Genomic DNA, 15,475 nt, shown 5'->3' with positions numbered 1-15,475 from the left:
GTGCAAGATGTCCTCATCTCGCAAGTAGAGGATAACTTTTTTGCTTAAGATCCAATTTATTCTGGGGTTCCTTATATTCCGGTCAACCCAACAGAATATGGGGATAAATATCCCTTATATAGAATTCATCATTAAATAACAATTCATTCAAATCATATCATTCATATCTTTAACACGATAATGGTCCATTAGACCGAAAAATTTTCTTCTGAATATTCCTCCACAGGAATTTTAGTCAAGCAAGTTCTCAAATTGTCATCCCTTAACTTGATCCACCAAGTCAAGTATTAATAGTAGCAATCTGACAGCACAATCCACTAATCTCATAGTGATTTGCTGAAATCATTATCATCATTCCAGTTATGAATATCATCACAGGGACTCATCCCATTCATCCTCATTGAAGCTTATTACATTTCAACCAAATTTCAGGGATCATCATTTTTCAATCAGAATCCAAATCAATTCATCAATTCTCAAATAGAATTAAAAATCATATCAACCACATTCAAAATCATCCTCTGGATAGCATTAACGCTTATAATTTCAAGTCTTAGATTTACTCGTATATACTGTCGGTAAAGAGCTGCAGTTATACCCTCGGTATATACGGATAGTCATGATACTCGAACTATAAGGTAAATACCATCATGTCTAGGTCTCAAGCAAGTCAGGGTTCCATACAATTGCGGTACTTCAATTGAAGACCCAATTACTAATTTACGAATTTCAATTTGAATTAACAATTTGTATGAATTATATCAACAATTACAACCTTTTTGTGCGTCTTGATAAACTTTTGACATAATTTGCTCCTCAGTTGATCTTATTGGAGATCTATGACTTAAGTCTGATAAATAGATTTTTCTTTATCCACAGATCGTCTGCCGTAAACAATCATTTAAACAACAAGAATTTTTTTTTTCTCCGGAAAACATTTTTTTATTTATATAAAAGTTGCATTATGTACATAGAGCAGCTCGGCTCCAGAATTCAAAATCTCCTTGGGAAACGCATATGACGACGGTATTGGGCCATAGCCATGCCCTGATACAAACGTCCACTTACTGACAAGGGAGCTATTATATTCCATTTAGGAATAAAACAACTAAGAAGTCTGTAGACTTGGCATGCAAGCCTGAAATTTCGAGGCGTTGAATGATATAAAATGACGCCACGTACGATTTTCAGTTTTAACAAAATCATAGCCAATGAGAGGTTCTCCCACAGCATTGCACGGCGGTCGCAAGAGGCGTGGACATATTGTCCTGCAAACCACTTATGCTGAATTCTCTCTGCTGGGTTAGGAAAATATAAATCCTCGAAATGGCGTGCGAGTCTTCTTCGGCTTATTCGAGTTGAAGCGGAAGAGATGAGATGCTCGAAGGCAAACGCAATCATATCTTGAGACTGGGTGAGGTCGGGAATACCAGATAAATGGGGAACTTCCATCTATAAAAATAATTTTTTTTTGATTAAAATTTCTTCATTAAAGAAGCTTACGGAATGAAAAAACATTATGACAATGCTATTTCTGAATTCTTTTTACCAATTTCAGATAAGAATTTAATTATCTTTATTAGCTTTCAATTTCGCTCTGATACCAACTGTGAGATCCCTGTTCCCACCGAGCAACAGTTTCAGGGTGCTAGCAGCGGAAGTAGCACTTCTCGCGCGGGACAGGGGTCCCACATTCGAGGCCTCGCCCACGGATATCCGGATAAGAGACTAATCCGTCGGTTGTTCCAAAACCGAACCCGAAAAAACTTCCTTTATCGGAAAGCACGGGCGATTCCACCAGGATAACTTTTTACTCTAACGTAGTCAAGATCATTTCTGATCGAGCTGATCCAATTGCATCTATAAGATACTTGGTCAGATCAAGGAAGAAACTTGCACTTGGATCATTGGGATCAACGCTTTTTTCCCCATTCAAGAGGCACAGCCGTTGATTCCTATCCATAGAACAATTTCTGTCCGGGATTTACTTTATCTATCGTAATAACAGAATTTTTGAGTCTCGATTTACGGATCCATCAGTCCAGCCTAACCCCATCCGATCCCATGGGTTAGCCAACCGCCCAACCACTGTAGTGATGGGATCCAATTTGGAATTTGGTTAGGTTTTGTCCCGGGTACCAAGGAAAAGAGTTCCAAGGCCCCCTAGCCGGAAGTTCATGCAAACATAAAACTAGCCACACCACTTACACACCCAATATGAAATTGCCTTTTCTTAGCATCAGCTAACTTTAAAACAATCCTTTAATGAAACCATAGTACCACTGATCACAATCTTCCAATTTATCCGGTTGATTCATAATTTTCCATCATTCCTTCATCAGAGTATCTATGGCATCATTGGCAACTAAAACGCTCACCACCTGTCCACACAGGGGCCGTTTCCTAGTTCCTAGCCCATAATACTCGGCAATATAATCACTTATCAAGATGGACTCTCGTTGAAGATCAGCAAGATCAACCAACAGATCCATATAAAGAGCCATGGACTCATCCGTTGAGGACCAGCAAGGTCAGTCAACCAGATCCATGCCCGGTTTCAGAAAACAACTCTTACTCCTTGTTCCAATATCTTCCACGACGCACGTGTGGGTATCTTCGGCGACCCAGAGCCCGAGCACCGTATGGTCAGCACCCTCTAGGATCCTTCGCAGGTGACCTAGCGCTTCACTCATAGGCCGCTTCCTTGGTCCCTCATCCACCGTACCGGAAGCTCACCATTTAAATCGAACCGAGGCTGGTCAAGACCTCGGTCGACCTTGCTACGCGAGACGTCCTCCATTGACTCTCCGTCAGCAGTTGCAACTTTAACAGTTAGGTCTTCATGACCTTAATCCAAGACGGTCAAAATGCTTCTCCAGCATTCTTGACATAAAACAGTCATTTACAAACAGTCACAAATACAGTTTCTATAACGAACTCTTGTCTTTCCATATTATCCACTCTCGGACCACATTACTTATTCCACATTCCATTCAGTGTGTACTCGTTCTCATCCATTCACTCATATAGACTACATTATCTCACATACATCTTCATATTCATTATTCTACATACATATCCATGCTCGTACGTCCACATCATACATCCAATTTCACATTCATACATACGCATCTACATGCATACATCCACATCTACATTCATACATCCATACCTCCATTTCCACATCCACACATCTACATTCATACATCCATACCTCCATTTCCACATCCACACATCCACATTCATATTCATACATCCACATTCACATGCATACATCCATTTTCACATCCTCATTCATACATCCACATCCGTATCTACATCCATACATTCACATCCACCTCTTCATTCACAATCACATCCATACATCCACATCTACATACATACATCCACATCTACATACATACATCTATACATCCACATCTATATACATACGTCCATTTTCACATCCTCATTCATACATACACATCCACATACATACATACACATCTGTATCTACATCCATACATCCACATCCACATCAACATTCACATTCATTCATATACATCTACATGTATACATCCACATCACATTCATACAACCATATTACATTCATTCTCGTCCTAACACATCCCATATACATCTTAACACATCCTAACTCATCTTAACACATTCTATCACATCTCATACACATCTTATCACATCTTTTTACATCTCATACACCTCTTATCACATCCTATCACTTTCCATACGCATCTTATCAATTCTTATCACATCTCATACATCTCTTATCACATCTAACTTTCCATACGCATCTTTTCAATTCTTATCACATCTCATACACCTCTTATCACATCCTATCACTTTCCATACGCATCTTATCAATTCTTATCACATCTCATACACCTCTTATCACATCTTATCACATTTCATATCTTTTTTTTTTTTATAAAAGAGAATTCTTATATTTGTTATAAGATTTCTCTACACATTTATTTATACATAAATTCCATTTAAGGAGACTAACACTTTCGAAATTAAAATCAATCTTTTATGCATCTTCTTATGCATAAATTCAATTTGGTAGGAAATTACACTTTTAGAATAAAAGAATTTCTCTTATGCATCTAAGTTAAGCATAAAATCCATTTACGAGGAAAATCACACTTTTAGTATAAAAAGAATATCTTTTATGCACACCTATATGCATGAAATCCAATATGATAAAAGTAACACTCTTACAATAAAATAATCAACTTTTATGCATACCTCTATGCATGAAATTCAATTATGATAAAAGTCACACTTTTATAATAAAATAATCAACTTTTATGCATACCTCTATGCATGAAATCCAATATGATAAAAGTAACACTTTTCATATAAAAAATTTTCCTTTATGCATACTTCTATGCATGAAAATTAAAAATGATAAAAGTAACACTTTTGATATAAAAAATTTTCTTTTATGCATACTTCTATGCATGAAAATTAAAAATGATAAAAGTAACACTTTTGATATAATTTTTTTTTCTTTATGCATACTTCTATGCATGAAAATTAAAAATGATAAAAGTAACACTTTTGATATAAAAAATTTTCTTTTATGCATACTTCTATGCATGAAAATTAAAAATGATAAAAGTAACACTTTTGATATAAAAATTTTTCCTTTATGCATACTTCTATGCATGAAAATTAAAAAAGATAAAAATAACACTTTTGATATAAAAATTTATCCATTATGCATACTTCTATGCATGAAATAAAAATGGTAAAAATAACACTTTTGATATAAAAATTTATCCATTATGCATACTTCTATGCATGAAATAAAAATGGTAAAAATAACACTTTTGATATAAAAACTTATCTTTTATGCATGATATTAAAATTCAATTTCTCCATGATTGTAATGAAATTCTTTCAATTAATCTAGGATGATAATTCCTAGAATATGGTAGGAAGTCCTCTTTTTATGCTTTGAATGAGATTATTTTATGCATAATTTTTATAAAAATTTTGCCATAGCTCCGCTGCTATGACTGATAAATCTCAATTTTTCTAAGGGATAATGCTTATTATTAAGGAAATAATTAAAATGATCTCTAATTGGATTATTAATCCATAATGGATTGAATCATCGATATACATAAACTAAAAGCATAGAAAAAAGCCATTAACTTGGCCTCAAGCATAGCTTAATCTTGGGTTAAGGAAAAGCTTTATGAAAAGCTTGATTTGGATTGAGAACGGGTCATGAGTATGACCATTTCTTGAGTGAGAGAGAGAATTTACATAAAAATCATTAGAATTTAAACATAAATAAAAATTAACTTCAATAGCATTTATTAAATTATGTAACTCTTCACTACTATTCAAACTTCAATAGCATTTAAAAAAAACCATACCAATTAAACTTCTCAAGCTTGAGAGGGGTTGAGAAGAGAGAAACATTGAGAAATTATAGAAAGATCAATATTCACTAATTACCTTACAACTTGCTTGATTCTTTGTTCACGGTATAGGCCCCCAACCAATCAATTGGTTAAGTATGTTGATGGAGCCACTAATGGGGATTGAAGAAAGAGGGAAGCTCCAAAAACTAGTGAATTATTAAATGAATTCACAGTTCTTGGCTTAGGTGGAGTAGAGTAACGATGCATAAACACTATATATTTTTCAACAAGGGGGAGGCTTCTATTTATAGGAAAAATTGAGCTCCTAACCAAACAAACTGATTCTAGAATTTTCTAAATCAGTTTGGTCAATATTTGACCATTTTTAGGTCAGTTAAGCTAACTTTTTGGAACTAGACTTGAATGAGGAGAGAGGAGAGATGAAATATCTCAATTTTTATGAGTTTAAAACTCATTCAAGCATGTGAAATATGCACCTCCTTTAAAGAACTCCCCTTCCTTACATATGTGTCATAATGGAATCATTTTAATATTGCTCATAGTTTTTTTTTTTTTACTAATAAACCTTGTACATTTTCAACTCTTCATCTTATGTGAAATATGCACCTCCTTTAAAGAATTCCCCTTCCTTACATATGTGTCATAATGGAATCATTTTAATATTGCTCATAGTTTTTTTTACTAATAAACCTTGTACATTTTCAACTCTTCATCTTATGTGAAATATGCACCTCCTTTAAAGAATTCCCCTTCCTTACATATGTGTCATAATGGAATCATTTTAATATTTCTCATAGTTTTTTACTAATAAACCTTGTACATTTTCAACTCTTCATCTTATGTGAAATATGCACCTCCTTTAAAGAATTCCCCTTCCTTACATATGTGTCATAATGGAATCATTTTAATATTGCTCATAGTTTTTTACTAATAAACCTTGTACATTTTCAACTCTTCATCTTATGTGAAATATGCACCTCCTTTAAAGAATTCCCCTTCCTTACATATGTGTCATAATGGAATCATTTTAATATTACTCATAGTTTTTTTTTACTAATAAACCTTGTACATTTTCAACTCTTCACCTTATGTGAGCATTTACTCATTTTTGGGTATCTTCTTTTTACAAATTTGGATTTATCTCTTCCCTCCACATGGATTGATGCTATTGGCCCATAGGAACCTTAATTGGACCATAGTCTAAAGATTTCTGAAAATCTAGACCCTTAGACTAAGGTTCTTTATACCTATTTCCAATTAATTCCAATTGCACATTGGAAAATTCTTTTTGAATTTCTGTTTCAGGAGAACTCATCTGAATTATAAGAGATATTTTTCTATCCAAAAATATTCAAAATCTGAATATTCTCTCTCTAGAATAATTTTTCTCTCTCTAGGCTAAAATAGTTAGCAACAGGGTCTTTATATTTCTGAAGAGGGTTGATTACAGGGGAAGATACTAGACATCAAAAAGGGGTTGGGGGAGGAATCTTACAGAATCCCTTCAGGAGTTAAATGAAGAGATATGTGCTTAGAGGGAGACTAGAGAGCTAAGGTTACTCTCTCTCTTCCTCCTTTCTCCCTCTACACAATCTACTTCATATTCTCTCCCTCCTCCTCCTTATTACAACATAGTCCCTTTTCGACTCTTTCCCTCCTATGTTTTATTCAACATGACTGTTCAAAAGCTAATCTACTCGTTGAGTTTGTAAACTACAAGAAATTTCAATGACCTCTTCAAGTTACAGCAATAGGTAAGTGGCCATTCATCATTTATACTTTTTTCAATGACACACACAATAAGCAATCTACACACACACCTCTTAATTTCATCTATGCATGATAAAAGTGATTCTCCTATTCAATAGAGTTACCATCAACCCACACATGATTGGATGTTTTCTATTTGCTTCTTCAACACAGGACTATTAGTAAGCATTTATGCTTTTCTGTAACCCATGTACACCCACCTAACCCCCCCACACACACACAATTCTCATAATCTTGATCTATGCACAATTGAGGTGATAATTTTTGTTTTCTTATTCTCAACGCAGGAACTATTATGAGTGTCCTTATTATGGTTTAGCTTGAGGAGAATCAATGTAACTTTGATTATGTAAAATTTAAGTTTTTCAACTTAACAAATAATTTGTTCAATTTTCATTACCAAGGCCTCAATTCTAATTTCTACTTTTTGTGTTGTTCATTTCTAGCACCCCTATTCTCATTAGTGGGGTAGTCAGCAAATATGGCTTGACCTTAGTGCATGTCACTCTCATAGCCATGTGGCTACATCATGCAAGAAGGCATTCTTTACATCTATTTGATGTAAAGACCAACCCTTTGCTGTAGTAGCCATAGCAATGATAGCTCTCATCAGAGCTGCCATTCTCACAACTAGGCTGAATGTCTCTCGAATGTCTCCTCATAGTCAATGACATAGGTTTTTGCATAGCCCTTGGCAGCCAATCTTGCCTTATACCTGCTCACTGAACTATTTTCATTATGTTGCTTGACCTTATACCTGCTCATTGAACCATCTGCATTATGATTAACCTTATACACCCAATCACATCTAATTGCCTTCGTTTCCTTATAGGCAAAGGCACTAATTTCCATGTTACATTTGCATCCAATGCTGGCATCTTCCCATTTTTTACTTCCAAGTGCCTACTCAAAACAAGTGGACTCCAACTCCTGTATTTCTTTAATAACCACGTAAGCATAATGATGGGATATATATCTATCATATCTCAAATTGTCAATAGGGTACCTAACTCTCATAGACTTGCATACACCTGGATCACTACCAAGTGTCCTCAAAATAGCCTTAGTTCTCCTTACACCAGGAGTAACCACAGATGGAATGCCAAGCTCCTCATCAAGGCTGTGCTCAGAGCCACTATAGTCACCATCTGCGTACAAGTGACTTGCTCTGACAGATCAAGCACAAAATGTTAATCTACCTTTTCCTTCCCATTACATGATGCATGTGTACCTACATCTGTCTTCAACTGCCTGACCACCATGGACAAACATTGGATCCACTACTAGAGGACTCTCTAGGTCCACTAAGCACCTGTGATTACTACTCTACATTTGGTGCGACTTCAATTCTTCTTACATATATATCTTCTGTTGCCTTCATTGATAGTGCATATTAGCTATTTTTCTCATCAAAGACAACATCTCTGCTTACTCGCATCTCACAAGTGGTATGGTAAAACCTTTCTGCTCTAAAGCATAGCCAATGAAAATGTATTTCTCTACCTTTGGATCCAACTTTGTTCTCACTTCATTGAGAATATGCACATATGTAATACACCCAAACACTTTCAAGTGAGACACATCCAGTTTTATGCTTGTAAACTTATGTTCACGCATTACACCATGAACAAATGTAGTCGGGACCCTGTTCATAATGTACACAACAGTTGTTACTAATACTTCTACCTAAAAATAATGTGGCATATTCTTTTCCAACTTCAAGGCTCATGCCACTTCTACAATGTGTCTATTTTTTCTTTTTGCAACATCATTTTATTGCGGAGTGTACCTACATGTAAACTCTATTGATTCCCTACTTTCTCAAGAAATCACTGAACTTATTGAAGAAATACTCTCCCTCACTATTGAACTCAGACATTTTATTTGTATGCCTCTTTCCTTCTCGACCAAGACTTTAAATTTCTTAAAATGACCAAACATCTCGCTTTTCTCCTTCATGAAATTAACCCACACTTTCCTAGTGTGATCATTAATGAATGTAACATAATATCTGCAACCTACAATTGTCACAGTCTTGGTTGGTCCCCATACATCTAAATGTGTAGCATCTAACATTGACATGCTTTTCATGTGGGAAATTATGTTTGGCTTGCTTACGAAGCTAGGATGCTTCACATACTTTATGCATACCATCAACCTTAAACTTTGGCAAACTTGCAACAATATTTTGGGCTTGCATAACTGTATATTCACATGACCAATGTGCTTGTTCCATATGTTAATATCTGCAATGACACATGTTCCATGCACAAACATGGATTTACATTAGGCATGTTCCCATCAAAAGTAAACATCTTGCAATTTTTGTTATCCTTTGCAACCAAGTGAGATTAATTTTTGAAGTCTTCCACAAAACATCTTTCAGGATTAAACTACACTTGTAGACCAATATTACTCAACCATCTGTCCAATAGAAACTAGGTTCTTTGTAATATTTGGAACATGAAGTACATATTCCAAGTACTTCATTTTGCCATCCTGCCATAGACAATGGCACTTTACCAATATGCATAATCGAATGCACAATATCATCACCTATTTTACATAACCTGGTTTTTCCATTTTCTATATGTCTCTAAACCACTCACCCATGATTGGTCATGTGGTTAGAGGTCTCTAAGTTCACATACCATATATCTTAGATCCTGACACATCTTTTTGTTGTAGATCTAAGCATGTGATGCATCACCACCCTGTTTACTAGATGATGTATAATTACCTTGTTGTTTGCAACTTTCCACTTTTAATGTCATTCTACTTTTTAAAGAAATCTTTTGCAATGTGCCCTGATTTTCCACAATAATAGCACTCTATGCTATTTTCACTCTCATTTCTTTTGCAAAAACCACCTTGCCCTCTCTGGCTCCCCCTAACTCTAGACTGGCCTCTTCCACTCGTGTATGATTATTATTGCTTTTACAAATCATTGGACTATTATTGTCCATAATTTTAGTTTCCATGTCGGCCACCATCTTGGACTCAACCTCAACCTCTATATGAGTAGAAGTCATGTTCTCATATGTTCTTGCTTTGTGAAGAACAGTCCTCACCTAGAGACTTTTCTTCATCATAGACACCAAGTCTCAAAAGTTGAGAATATTCTCTCTAATTACATGGCTTGTACTCTTTGCCAAGCCCATACAGATGCTCACTACATCATCACCTTCCCACCACTGATACATTGATAGACCCAAGGGATTCAACAATGCCCTTGATATTTAAAGCAGACTCATTGATAAACATGTTTTTCTTCTCCACAGTATGCAACTCTTGTTTTAGTTGCAGTTTCCTTGCCTTTGTGTTTGTTTAGAATATCTACATTAGATTTTTTCATATAATTGTTGAAGTGTTGGCATCCTATATGTGTCTTATCATTATGTTTGTGACACTGATTGAAAGACAATACATGAATTTTCTTGCACCTTGCTTCCAGTCCTTGAATTCCTTTATATCTAATGGAGTGACATTCTCTTCAGGAAACTCTAGAGGCTCCTCATTGTCTCCTTCGACATAGTCTCAAAATTTTTTATCCATTAGGAAATTGGTCATTCTAAACTTCCAAGCATGGAAGTTGTCCTTTTCCATCTTCTGAGTGACAATCTGATTGATTCCATCAGACATGTTTGCCTACAACAACCAAAAACCTGCAAAACAGATAGTTTTTGTATGCAACCTTTAACACAACAATATCTTATGTAATTGTCAATGTACTTCAGCACAACCTGTATGTCACTAGATGTGATTAGAGTACATGTACATACACTCAAGATCAGTAATACATATGCAAACAATGTCTGCACTCCCAAAATGCACTGTTGCACTATAATAACTAGATTTCGAGGATTTCGAGTAGAGATAGTTCTTAACCCGAAATGTACGAAAACACCTTGTAGAGTGATCGAATGGAGATCAAAATGTGATTTTGGCACAATTTTTTAGTACAAAGTATTACGCATCTTACATGCACCTCCTCAATTGGAGATGAGTAGCTCCAAAGAAACTGCCCAGAGAGTGTTATACCTAAACAAGAAGGGAAAGAGATGATGATTCTCTTACTCATGTACCTCTTCCTTGCTTGATTTTTTCTTGCTTGCCTCAGATCTCACAAAAACCGGAGCTATGATACCATAAAGAAAATGCGAGGGAGAGGGAGCTTGAGTTCCTTAGAAGAAAATACACACACACACACACACACAAGAGAGAGAAAGAGACAAGAGATAGATGGATGGCTAGATTTTCTTCTATCTTCTTCTCTTCTTTATAACCATATAACTAAAAATATAAGAGTACATATTATAAGGGAAAGTACTCTCCTACAATAACATATAATGTGGTCGGTGGTGTGACCTTGACTATATGAGCTGGCGCTATAACTATGACATAATTCTAGTACTCCAAAGTGGTTGTCACACAGCCTATCATATATTGGCCGCATATCTACCATAATCTCACCAACCATGCTAGTGGCATGTGTAGAAGCTATCACCCAGGTGGGTTATTGATGAGAAAATGTGGTGCTCATGCTAGATCAAGTGTGTGAAGAGGAGAGACTCATAAAATACAAGAATAAACTCTTGCTTATTAAGTTGTTTATGAATACAACTAGGCCTTGCTCACATACAAAATGCCTCATGGCTTCACCTTTAAATAGGTGAACAAGTGGACCTCAAGTCCATTCACACTCACGCCCTTCTCTCACCCTTCTACATAACCTTAGTCCCTTAATACCCCCCCTCAATACCAACTATGGAAGGATGGAATAGGTGGTATTGGACTAAGGATGCCTTTATAACATTAGGTGTACAAGGTTTAAATATAGGTGTGGTTATCTAGGATTTACAAAAGAGTTCCTAGAGCCTTAGAGGCTAATACAATGCCATCTAAGTCTTTATTTGTTGTCGATGAAAATGTATACCTCAATGATGGTGCACCCCACTCTTTGTGTTTGCTTGACTTCTTGTAGATGACATGGTTGAGACATACATGCCATTGCTTCCACCATATGCTTTCCACCTTGACCATTCTCACACAATGATCAAAAGCAGGCTGCCACCCTTGCTTTAATGGTTTGCTTTTAGATGGTCCTCCAACATGCTTTATGCTTCCTTGAATAATATATCTCCTCCATGAGTAATGAGGTAGATTTAAATAGGGAAGGGAAAGGGAGGGTCTTGCCGCTTGCCTTATGGATTGGTCAAGGGCAGTGTCTACTCCACAATTACAATAGTTTTTATGCATGTTGGTTAAATGATACCCTTTAGGGTTTGAAGTTACAAGCTTAATGAGTAATTGGTTGAGGTAAATACTCAAACAAATAAGGTTAATCATCTTTGGCTCAAGAAGGAGAGGACATGGCTCATAATGTTGCCAATGCCTCTTACAAAAGTAATGCCAAAAAATGCTTAAAATCATGACAACCAACAAGGTAGAGCATTTAGGGATTCTATGCTCAACCTTACAACTCATCTTATACAATGAAAATGCAGAATATGCAGCGAAATGACATGCCTTGGGCTTGGAAAACGAGAGCATATAGCTTATGGCTTGCCTATGCCTCTTACAAACAAGGGCCTCAAGGGTAATACACATAAACATTGAAGATGAACACTTAGTGTACATGTGCTCAACTTTAAAACCACTCAAAAATATGAGTTTTATGATAAAAAACCAGAAATCTTCAACCTCTTTGGCTTATGAGATGAAGACAATTGATTCATGGTTGCACCATTTCTCTTTGGAAGAAACGGGTTGACGAATGAAGACTTGAATGTGGCACTTATGGTGTGTGCCCGGCCTCCATGTTGATGAAGAAGAGCCTTCTTATTGTAAATGACCTCCTCCTTTGATGATTAAGACCACCTTAGTGTTGAGCAACACTTTAGTTGATGATTAATATCACCATTAGTGTGTATAAAACATAATTAGTACTAAAAAACATATTTTTAGTATCAAATGATACTTATTTTGGTGATTAACTCACCATTAATGTTTAATAACACTATTAGTGTTTAAGAACACTTTTCCTTTGCTAGATTAATAGAGTAATTAGTGTTAAATAACACAATTAGTGCTTAAAAGCACACTTTGAATCACTTTGAAAGCTTAAAAATTGATGTTTATGTTGAAGCTTGTTGAGCATGAGGCTTATGGCTACCTCATGTGGATGGGAGCCACTTCAAAATCAAGATACAGATCAGCAATACTCATTCACACTCACACTTGAGTGATTAGAGGAAGGGAGAAGCTGATTAGAGGAAGGGAGAAGTTGATTAGAGCAAAAAAACCCAAAAAAGCAGGCTTTAATGGAGAGCTTGAATGATGAAGAGAGAGGCGACTGGTTTTTTCTGTGTAGTCGTCGCGTCAGGGCGCCATCGGAGCTCAAATGAGAGCTGTAGCTTCCACACTCAATGGGCTATCAAAACCCTAAGCTTGCTTGCCTTATTGTGGCCTATAGCCGTCGTATAGTTGTACGGCCAGTGCAGCAGACAGGCGGCGGCTTCAGACAGCAATGTCGCAGCTACGCGTGGAGTAATCAAGCAATTATTGGTACGAAATGATGCGCCCGGGTGTGCTCTACACTTCCCATGTTGACATCTCCATGAGATATTGTCTCTACCAGCTGCTGTAGCTCCTCCACCATGAGACGGTTGAGCTCCACACAAGAAAGATAAGGAAAAAATGGATTTTTTGGACCTAATCTACACCACAAGTGGTTCAAATCACCTAAGCTCTAATACCATGTTGAGAAAACGTGGTGCTCATGCTAGATCAAGTGTGTGAAGAGGAGAGACTCACAAAATACAAGAATAAACTCTTGCTTATTAAGTTGTTTGTGAATACAACTAGGCCTTGCTCACATACAAAATGCCTCATGGCTTCACCTTTAAATAGGTGAACAAGTGGACCTCAAGTCCATTCACACTCACACCCTTCTCTCACCTTTCTACATAACCTTAGTCCCTTAATAGTTATCAATGTTCGCAACACTAGTTAAGCTCAATATCTCAACATGTTTGAGTCAAAGGTTGTGAAATTAATATTAAGTCATTTTTGATGCCTCAAAAGATGGGATATGAATGGATTCAAGAACCATATACAAAGGCTACTTTACATGATGGGATATGAATGGATTCAGGAACCATATACAAAGACTATTTTACATGATGGGACTATGGAGAAGGATGCTTTAGGCACATAATTTATGGATCAAAAGATGGGATATGAATGGATTTGTGAATCGTATACAAAGGCTACTTTACATGATGGGACTACGAATACAAGGTAGAAGGATGCTTTAGGCACATAAATTATCTTCATATATCAAGCATTGGATTTCCATATTCTCATGTGAAGATTCCAAGTTGCAGTGATTTTTGTATGAGTGTATAAAAAGTCTCACAATTGAGAAGAGAGGAGCCAAGCAAAGAGGTCAAGGAAGGTGGTTAGATTACCTCACAATTGAAGCACTGAAAATGCTACTTTTGAGTGTAGGAAAAATTTGAATGAAGAAAAAGGAAAGCTGTGGTGGGAAAGATTAAAAATAGTAATGTTGTTAGTGAGAATTAGGGCTTTGAAAGAATCAAGTTTAAAATGTATCAATAGGAAAGATGTTCGACATTTTTGTAACACCATATTTGAATCTCATGGACAAGAAAAGTTTGGTGGCAAATCAGCCTTGTGGGATTTGTTTCAAGAGGTGGCACAAAACACATTACAATCAAAGCAAGGAAAAAGGTTTAGAGAGCCTACAAAAATTGTATATGAATTTATTAAGATATGGGGTGGTCCACGTTTACGTGACTATTTAAGCGTAAACCTTGGAGGCCCATCTTTGTCTATCATTAGAAGGTAATGAAGGAAGGTAATTGAATATAATTATGGTGAGCACAAATACATCTTAGATGTTGTTGAAGATTTATATGGATGCAAAGAAAAGATATGGAGTCCTCTTTATAGTGCTAGTTATCATAGTGGAAGATGAGACAACTGAAAAGATGCAGGGGGGAAGAGAGCTTGAGCTCTTGCAAGCACACACACACACTCACAAAACCCTAATAGAGAACACACAAGGTGAGAGGCTGAAAATCTTCTTCATCTCTACTCAACACTCAACACACCATATACAAGAATAAGAGTACACACAATATGAAAGGTACTCAACCAAATACATACACGGGTTCTCTATAGTGTGAACCCGACTAAATGAGCTGGCGCTATAACTATGCCAGTCTCTAGAGTGGCTGTCACACAGCCTGTCATCCCACTGGCCGCATATCACCCAAGATCTC

This window comes from Cibotium barometz, chromosome 41, assembly GCF_041138505.1.
Source record: "Cibotium barometz isolate CiBa-2024 chromosome 41, ASM4113850v1, whole genome shotgun sequence".
NCBI classification, from domain to species: Eukaryota; Viridiplantae; Streptophyta; class Polypodiopsida; order Cyatheales; family Cibotiaceae; genus Cibotium; species Cibotium barometz.
This window is presented reverse-complemented; position numbering follows the sequence as displayed.